Genomic DNA, 10,156 nt, shown 5'->3' on the forward strand with positions numbered 1-10,156 from the left:
CACAGAGACTTTCCCCCCCATCTCAGCTATATCAGAGTATGTGGCTTTTAGCTCAGGCTTCCAGCCTAACCAAGACAGTAAGGAGGAAATATATGGAATTTGGGGTTAAGTCCATATCACAGTAGTCTCAGTAGATTCACAAACACATCCTGTGGTTTTTTTCCCCCAAGTTCCTGAGTATACACCAGTAATAAAGATAACCCAAAGCTAACAGAATCTTCATGTTTCTCCTTGATCTATAGAGTGAGGGTGGCTATCATGATAGGAAGAAAATAAAATCCTTGGAGCTACCCTACTAAAATAGTGGACCAAACCAAAGCCCCATTCATGGTGGAATCACAGAGATTAGAACCATTAAAGCCTTGAATGAGACAAGGAAGGTGATCCCCACTATGTCCCCATTTACTTTATATAGAAGACAGACAGGTCTTAGAGCATGGTAGTAGATTAGATCATAAACCAAATTAGATGGAGGCTACATCTGAAACTTTCTAAACATGGTCTTTTTACAGAGTAAACCAATACATACATTGGCATATACTATACCACTGTTCATCTAGAAAATGATTTTATTCCTATGACAATTAGAAAAGAACACCATAATCAAGTACCTTCACCTAGAAAAAGCAGCTCTCTTCATCTTGTTGCAGTATTACAGTTCTCTAGAGTTATGCCATATTTTAGTCCAAAAGGCATGCATTTCTCAATATTCTCAAATAGAGAATCTTTGTCTTATAGGACAAAGTTAATGGTCAAATAAGTAGGGTTCCACATGATCAATACATTCCAACATTTCTCTATCTTCCTAAATATTTGGATTTCTTCCTTTATATTATGCCAAAGAATTTCTGTTGTTGCTGAGAAATCTACTGCAGCTCTTTTGTAGTTAATCCGTCTCTCCTACAAATTTAGGATTTTTTATTATTCTTATGTTTTGCAGTTTATCTATATCTATTTAACACTTGATGAGCTTTATGAAGCTTGATCTCATTTCTTACTTCAGTTCTAGAAATATTTCCACCATTCTATCTTCAATTATTGTACATTTCCCATCCCTCTATTCTCTCCTAAAACTCTTATTAGACTAATATATATTAGAGTATCTCCTTGTCTTTTAATTTCTCTTTCAGATTCTCTATCTTTGAATTCATTGTGCTAAAATTCTAAGAAATTTAATCAGACCTATTTCCCAATTCACCAATTCTCTCTTCAGCTCTATCCAATCTATAATTTTGACTATTTTTAAATTTGAATGCTATATTTTTCATTTTTAAGAGATACTTGAGATATATATATATATATATATATATATATATATATATATATATATATATGTTGTTGCTTCATAAATCTTGCTTTTCCTTTGGGGATGCTATACCATTTTTATTTCTTTAAGGATTTTCAGTATAATTACCCTGTTAACTCTGTTTTCTCAGGTGTGATTCTTCTGGTTTGTTGGATGTGGTAATTCATGGAACTGGCTTTCCTCAAATGCTTTATTAGGAATTGTGAGCTTGTCTTCCGTGATACTTTTTAACAACTTGATTAAAATTCATATACCATACCATTTACCCATTTAAAATGTATAATTCAGTGGCTTTTAGAATATTTATATACTTGTGAATCTACCACTACAAGCCATTTTTCCTGACCCCTCCCTGACATTTTATCCCATATGCACCTTTGCACTATGATGACCTCCCTGCGCAGCAGCTTTGGAGTTTCAATGCAAGCACCAAAGTGGGTCTTTTGTTTGAGGCTTGGCTCAAGACTCAGGCTCTGAAAAAATAGAATAATACTGAGTTCTGAACTCATAACAAAGGTTTATGCCTGATTATTATGCAGGTGACTTTTCTTTCCTAGCCACTGGTAGGTACTTTGTTTTTGCATGCAATTCCAGGAATGAGGAAAGAGCTATTCCAGCTTCGTTTTAGATATCAGTTTACTCAGGGATTCCAGCTCAGTCCCTTTGCCAACAAGGAGACTCCCAACTAGAATGCTGGCCTCTATCCTTGTTTGGGCATTAGAATTATGGCCTTTTTAATATTTATGCATTTCCTCCTACCATGGGTCATGAGGCTCTAGTCCTTGCCTGTGACTGTGAGTTCCCTCCCTATACTTCCTATATTTTTTTTCTCCTTTTTTTTCAGGGTAACAACTTTATTTCTGGTCCATGAAGATGTGTCTTTCAAGTGCTTTATATATGGTTGGATTTTTAAGTGCTCTGTTTATCATATCTGATGTGAAATGAAAGTATAAGGTTCAGCCTGTGCTCAGTCTGCCTCCTTGCCATAGAATTGGCAAATGCCCTTTCAAACTACCTTTTAGCAGCTGTGCCCTAAGGTTCTCAGGGTGCTCCTCTTGTCCTTGACTCCCCAGGATGCTCCCACAGGTTTACCTCATACTTTGAGCATCATTCCTACAGGACAAGTCTCTGGAAGCAGAATGTGTTTGCAATTTTGATACAAGACCCTCTATAGAACTTAAGGACTGATCTTATCTTTCCAATATACTTGCAGGTCAGAACTATTCCTGTCCTTTGACCCTGCTTCTGTAGCACAGAAAGTGTGTGCAGGATCTCATCGAAGGCTGCTGTCTATCTTCATCTATAAACCCCTCTCTCATCTGGCCTGCTAAGATAGAAGGAGCAGCGAGAATCTCATTAAAGCCACACCTGTAGTGGGACAAAAGCACCAGACTAGGGAGGAGACATGGGATGTAACTGATTCTATCACTAACTAGCTCTGAGGCCTTGGGAAAACCACTTTGTTGTCTCAGCTTCTGAAATGGGAATAGTGATAATAGCAGTTTATTATGGCAAATTGCTGTCCTTTCCATTCATGCAGCAAGTATTTCAGAGACAGCCTGGCCTGCGGAGTGATCTGGGTTCTGGTCCCAGCTCTGCCACTCACTGACTGGGTATCTTTGGGAAACTCACACAAGATGGAAACCCTAGTAGCAAAGATTTCAACTAGAAAAAAACTAAGAAATTTCTAACAGAGATATCTAAAGATAGGCTGGGTTATATTGGGAAATGGCATCATATTAGCTAACATTTATTAAGTGATCATTTGATAATAAAGTATTGTGCTAAGCGCTTTACATACATTGCTTCATTTCATCTTCACAGCAATCCTATGAGTTACATACTGTTATACTATTTTACAGATGAGGAAACAAGAGTTCAAAAAGGTTATGTAAACAGCAAGGCTGGGATCTGATCCCAGATCTGTGGAACCAGGCTAAATAAACTTCACTCTATTGCTTTTCAGTAGAAGTGCTCAGAAGTGGAGAAACGATCACGACAGCAGTTGGGAGTTTGGCTGGACGATTGCTCATCCCCGAGGTCCTAGGATTCTTGCTTTTCCAGGGCACAGTTTCTTGGGAAATTTATAATAAGAGTTACATTTACTGGTGATCCCTCCCAGTTCTAAAAACCTATGACTCATATTCTAGGGACGAAGGATGAAAAGAAAAGAAATGTTAGGTATCCTCTCTAATGCCAGGGTTTAGCGGAAAGACATGGAGTATGCTCGTAACCCAGCTGCCTGTGACCCAGTGCTCTGCTGTGTGGGAAGGGAGAGTCAGAGGGGTTGATGGAACATGCTGGAAGGAATGAGTACGGGCTTGGAATGGCAGGGTCTGAGTAGGTGCCAGGGAAAGGAAGCAGAAAGAGTGCGTGCTTGAAAAGCCAGAGGTGTTTCCCTTTGAAAGCTTAGCTGCCACACAGAGCAGCTCCATCCATGCCTTGACAGCTCCCAGACCCAGCTGTCAGAGGGTACCGTTGCCTCCCTCTAACCAGCTGAAGTGCCCTGGCTGTCCTGAACTCAACAACCCCACACTCTCAGCACTCCAGCCTCAGCCCAACACAGGAGGCAGAGAGAAAGGCCACCATCACTTTGGCTGCCTCCCACCTCCAGAAAACCCTTTGGGTTAAGGGCTGCTATAAATGTTACGATAGGGGCCCTAATGTGTGTGTATGTGTAGTAACTTTTTATTTTACTAAAATCTTGATACTATTTTAGGGATGGGAAGGAAGAGAGACAAGTTAGTGACAATGAAGTTTTTCTTTTTCTTTCTTCTTCTTCTTTTTTTTCTTGTTGGAGACAAAGTCTCACTCTGTTGCCCTGGCTAGAGTGCCGTGGCGTCAACCTAGCTCACAGCAACCTCAAACTCCTGGGTCCAAGTGATCCCCCTGCCTCAGCCTCCCGAGTAGCTGCGAGTATAGGCATGTGCCACCATGCCCGGCTAATTTTTTCTATTTTTGGTAGAGATGGGGTCTCACTCTTGCTCAGGCTGGTTTCGAACTCCTGAGCTCAAACAATCTGCCTGCCTAGGCCCCCCAGAGTGCTAGGATTACAAGCGGGAGCCACTGTGCCCTAGGATTACAAGCGTGAGCCACTGTGCCCGGCTGACAGTGAAGTTTTTCATTACTATTACATACTATTTTACTAACCAGGAAGGAAAGAATAATTTCTTTTCACAGTTTAATTTTCTTTTCCACTGAAAATTCAAATAAAACTGGGAGATGTCATGATTTTGGGGGGAGGCGGATGGGATAGCAAGACATTCTGGAAAGGGAGACATAGGGGCACGTTAGCAGCAACAAGCTTGGAGATTTCCCAAGCAGGAAATCTCCAGAGCCACTGCTTGGGGCAAAAGAGCTCTTTGCAAAAATCATTGTATAATCACACAGTATCCATTGGAGAGTTGTCACACTTTCCTGCTCAGTGGAAGTTTCCATTGAGTTTCCACTGGTGCTCCTACATGCCCAAGCAGTACAAGGAAAGGAAGGAAATGCCCTTTTGAAAACTAGTTTTTATATAAAGTGAGGCAGCAGAAGATGATGTGGTATCCAAGGAAATAAGGGAGACCAACTTCAGTTCAACCTGACAGATGTTTTCCAGCATTTCCTGCCTGTCCAACATTGTCTTAAATGCCGTGAGGCATGGGGGGTCTTGGAGATACCGATCTATCTGGGTAGATAAGACTAAGACACAAGGAACTATGGGAATCCCTTTAAGTCTCTGTCAGTGCTGGGAAAAATACTATCAAATGTCAGAATTTTTTACCTACACACATATACTCGTTCTGGAACTGAAGCAGAGCTACTAACTTTGATGCTCCAGGCTTAGTCTGAACGCTATACTATTGTAAAATAAGGAGAGCTGAATTTCAAACAGGAATCATTGTCTCAGTCTGGATTCCCCAGGAAGCAGAGCCTGATGCAGAGGCTGATGTGATAACACATCATTACAGTGGACAGTTCTAGGGGCAAGAGTGGGGAGAGAGGCAGGGAAGGGGAGAGAGGCAGGGAAGGAGGCAGAGCCAATAGGAAGGTGTGGCATCAAGCTGGGTCCCGCTAAGTGGGACTGGTTGCTCAGTCCAAAGGACTGCACTCTTGAGAAGCCCTACCGACCAACTCTCAGAACCACCAGGGTAGTGGGACAGGAGTGGGAAAGGGCTTTTCTCCTGGTGATCATAAGTTTGCCCTATGCTGCTTGCCCACACTTCTATATTGTTCACAAGTTGGCCCAAGTCCTGAGCAGGGTTCCACTGCTGTGTCAATAAGGAAACCCCAGGGCAAGACAGATGCAGTCCAGCTGCACCTGTGTGAAATTGGTCCACACAATTTCCAGGCAGCTGCAACAAGAGGCAGGCAAAGCTGAGAGATCTGAAGGAAGGCACAAAGGGTCTAATAGGCCCATTGTGCCCCAACAGCATAGCAATCATTGTCTTACCACAGCTTTTATCTCTGAATCCCCAGATCCTGGCTCTACATGAGCCATGGAACAGGCCTAAATATTATTTTTATTAAATAAATGAATGGAATAAATTTTGTTGGATAGATGAATAAATGGTCACAGAGACCTGCAACCTCTTAGTCACCTAACTTCTACCACCATCCCCTCACCCAACACATATCCGGCCACCAAGCCCCACTGGCCGAGGCACTGCCTATGTCCCTAGCTTGTGCCCACCATGCCCCCAGCATCCCAGGTCTTCCCTTGCAGCCCGTTTCACTTGCTGCCACCCTTAGTCCCCCTGAAGTGTAGAGCTGATCATCCCACTCCCATATCCAAAGACACTCAATAGCTCTTGCCCCCGTGCAGAGTGAGAGTCAGTTTCTGGAGTTTTCTAAAAGCGAGTCCCCCAGCTTCCCCTGGGCTCCTCCCAGCCCCTGGAACACGCGATGAGGTTCTGTCAGTTCTGGTTCTGCCACTGGTGTTAGTTAGTTTGCTTGTTCATTTGAATCTGTGCTATTTTCTCCCACTTGAAGGTCTTACCATCCTGACAAAATAAAGTCTTATTCCTCTTTCAAAGCCAATTTCAAGTGCTGCCTATTCTGTGAAGCTCTTCCTGAGCTCTCCCTTCCCTTGGTTCTCCTGTTACTCTGAGAACCTGCAGTGCCGATTTTCTCTCTTACCACACTGAGCACTTCTCCCTTGTAGTAGGGCATCATTCTCCTCCCTACAACACCCAGAGAGGTCGAGGGCAGCTTCTCCCTTATTGCTATCCTCCTAACAGTGCCTGCCCGTGGCCTTGACCCAGTGTGGAATGGGCACCCTGCACACTCACCACACTGAAGTGTGCAAGAGCTTGTTAGGGGTAGGGGGGAATCTGCCTCCCACTCCCACTCCAGTGCTCGGCCAGCTCTAGCGGCCGAAGCTGGCAGACCATCCACTGTCACACAGTTGGCAGCCTGGGCCCTGGGGTGGGTACCTCCTGCTAACCTTATTCCAGTTAAGGGTGGCAGTCAGAGCCCAAACAAAGAAACATTTCCCTAGGCATGAGTACTGTGGAAACGGAAAGAGGCAGCTCCTGGAAGCCACCCCAAGGAAACACCAAATTTAGCCCAAAGGTTGAGTATAAATATATTTAAATTTTTTTAATTTCAAAAATGACATCATAACATTAAAATAGTTTATAAAATAAAGAGAATTAAAGCACCCGCGCAGATCTACCAAACAGGCACAACCACTTTCATTTTTGTTTGTTCATTTGGAGTCTTTGCTTTTATAAATATCTATTCATGCACATTGTAATCACGGTATGCACACAATTTTGTATCTTGACTTTTTACTTAAGAATATATGACATGTACTTAAGAAAAACATAATGCAGACAGAGAGACAAGAGAATCTCAGTCCTACTACCTACTAGCCATCCAAGTTACTGAATATTTCTAAGTTTCCTTATCTGTAAAGTGGAATCAAATGACCTTGTAGGATTATTGTAAGGATGAAAAGCTAATTCATAAAATCTCTTAGCACAATGCCCAGAAACCAGTAAGCATTTAACAGTTAAAAGTATGTTCTGGCTGGGTGCTGTGGCTCATGCCTGTAATCTTAGCACTCTGGTAGGCCAAGGCAGGTGGGTTGCTCAAGGTCAGGAGTCCAAAAACAGCCTGAGCAAGAGTCGAGACCCCGTCTCTACTAATAGAAAGAAATTAACTGGCCAACTAAAAATATATAGAAAAAATTAGCCGGGCATGGTGGCACATGCCTGTAGTCCCAGGTACTCAGGAGGCTGAGACAGGAGGATTGCTTGAGCCCAGCAGTTTGAGGTTGCTGTGAGCTAGGCTGACACCACAGCACTCTAGCCTGGGCAACAGAGTGAGACTCTGTCTCAAATAAAAAAAAAAAAAAAAAGTATGTTTCATTATTATTACTAAAATATGTGAGGTGTTTTGTTTTTTTTTAATTTCAGTGTATTACGGGGGTACAAATGTTTAAGTTACATATATTGCTTTTGCCCTGCCCAAGTCAGATAGTGATCTACAGATTCAATGCATTCCCTATTGAAATACCAACATCATTTTTCACAGATCTAGAAAAAATAATTCTACACTTTGTATGAACGAAGGAAGACCTCATATAGCAAAAGTAATCTTAAGCAAAAGAACAAATTGGCAGGCATCAATTTACCGGACTTCAAGCTATACTACAAGATCTACAGCAACTAAAATAGTATAGTACTGGCACAAAAACAGAGATATAGACCAATGGAACAGAACCGAGAACCCAGATATAAAACTACCCTCATATAGCCATCTAATCTTTGACAAAGCAGACCAAAACCTACAATGGGGAAATAATATGTGAGGTTTTTAAAATTGACTTTCCCTACCCAACAATACCCTACATAGGTTTTTACATTGATTTCCAAATGTGCAATTTTACCTTAAATATTTGTAAACTTAAACTTCTCCTGGTTATATTTTACTCCATTGAAAGAAAAGTCCCAAGAAGGCATAAAATAACTTTCCACCCTACCCTGAATCCTTGCTGCCAGTTGAACAGCAGCTGCTGCCTGAGAGGCTTTAGTCTTGGCCGGGCAGCTGAGCTCAGGACAAGGAACACTCCCAAAAGTGTTCCTGCATGGTTCTCACTTTCTCTCTGAGGAACCCTTTGTTAGCAAGTAAATGTGCCCAGTCCCATAAGGGCCTTGAATCAGGGTAATGGAAAATTCGGCTAGGGTGAAGGGACTGAGGAGATTCAAGTCTTGTTTCAAAGCCATGACCTCCCCAGGGCTGTGCTACCCTCACCTGTAGGTGAAGGCGGTAAGTGTCAACTTGGAGCGGTTTCAGAGAAGCATTAGATTCCATGCCAAAAATCATTTCCCTACCCACTGTCATGGCTTGGTGAAGTACTTGTAAGTCTTGCTAGTGGTCATTACTTTGGCTTAAGGCCTCGAAGCTACTATATCTATAAACAACATATATATTGCTGGCAATAGCGTCATCTGCCAGCTTATTCATCTGCATCTCACTGTAATTCTGAGTATGGACCCCACCTTGTACTCTATCCAAGACTCTGCCCTGGTACCCAGCATAGAAACCCAGCCCTTAGGATAAAGCTCTGCTTTGCTCATGTCAGACTCCTTTCCTTGAGTCTGGAGGTCCAGCTCCAAATCCAGATCAGACATGTCAGCTACTACTGCCAGCTGAGACATGTCCCGGACAGAGCCTGCCTGCCTGGGCCTTCCATAACTGCTGGGGCTTGGCTTCCTTGCCAATGTGCTTCACCACCTTCCCTACTCCCAGCCTCTCTGTGTACTTGATGTCTTGCTGTTTTGACTTCTCTAATGTCAAGGCTATCTGTACCATGCCCTACTGGCTCTTTCCCAGCCTCTTTGGATATAGCCTCTGCCTGCTAGCCTGAACTCCCTTTGGGGCCTACAGCTAGCTCTGTCCCCAAGCACCCCTGCTACCCCTCCCCATATCTACTCCAGGGAATAGACCTAGTTTAAAAGGCCCCAAGTGTGTTATAAGAATTTATAATGGTAGAAATAGTATTAACAGTTGCAACATCAAATAGGCCTTTTTAGAACTTAATGTATAATATTTCGTTATTTTAATCCAGATCTATATGCCCCTTCTGCTTCCTTGAGTGAAAAGATTTTTGTCCCTTGAGGTTTTTGCAGAAAGAGGTATATGTGTTTTGCAACGGTTGGTGCCAAACAGTGTTGTTTTAGGTGCTGCTTAAATTCTGTGTCTTTAAAAACTGTTGGACTGTGATAAGGAACAGCTTCTTCTGGGGTTTCCTGGAAGGAATTTGGATCCCTCTCTGCACCTGGGTTCTTCCCCTACCCATCGGTGACTGGCTTCTAAGCTGTGAGATCTCAGCTTCAATGTTGCCTCCTGTCTTTGTCCATTTTTGTGTTGCTACAAAGGAATCTTTGAGGCTGGGTAATTTATAAAGAGGTTTATTTGGCTCACAGTTCTTCAGACTGTACAAGAAGCATGCTTACAGCACCTGCTTCTGGTGAGGGTCTCAGGCCACTTCCACTCATGGCAGAAGGGGAAGGGGAGCTGGTGTGTGCAGAGATCCCATGGTGAGAAGAAAAGAGAGAAGAAGTAAAAGAGAGAAAGGTGGAGGTTCCAGGCTCTTTTCAACAGCCAATTCTCAATGGGAACTCAGATTGAGAATAGCACTAAGCCATTTATGAGGGATCCTCCCCCATGACCCAAACACATTCCACCAGGCCCTGCCTCCAACCCTGGAGATCAACATACGATTTACAAACCATATCCAAACTGTGGCACCTACTGGGAAAGGACTTTCTATTTGCCCTATCTGAAAAAGGTCCCTTCCCCTACCCTTTTTAGTCCCCTGTCTGTTTCCTTCATGGCACTTACCACAATTTGAAATTA

This window comes from Microcebus murinus, chromosome 2 (genome assembly GCF_040939455.1).
Source record: "Microcebus murinus isolate Inina chromosome 2, M.murinus_Inina_mat1.0, whole genome shotgun sequence".
Lineage (NCBI taxonomy): Eukaryota > Metazoa > Chordata > Mammalia > Primates > Cheirogaleidae > Microcebus > Microcebus murinus.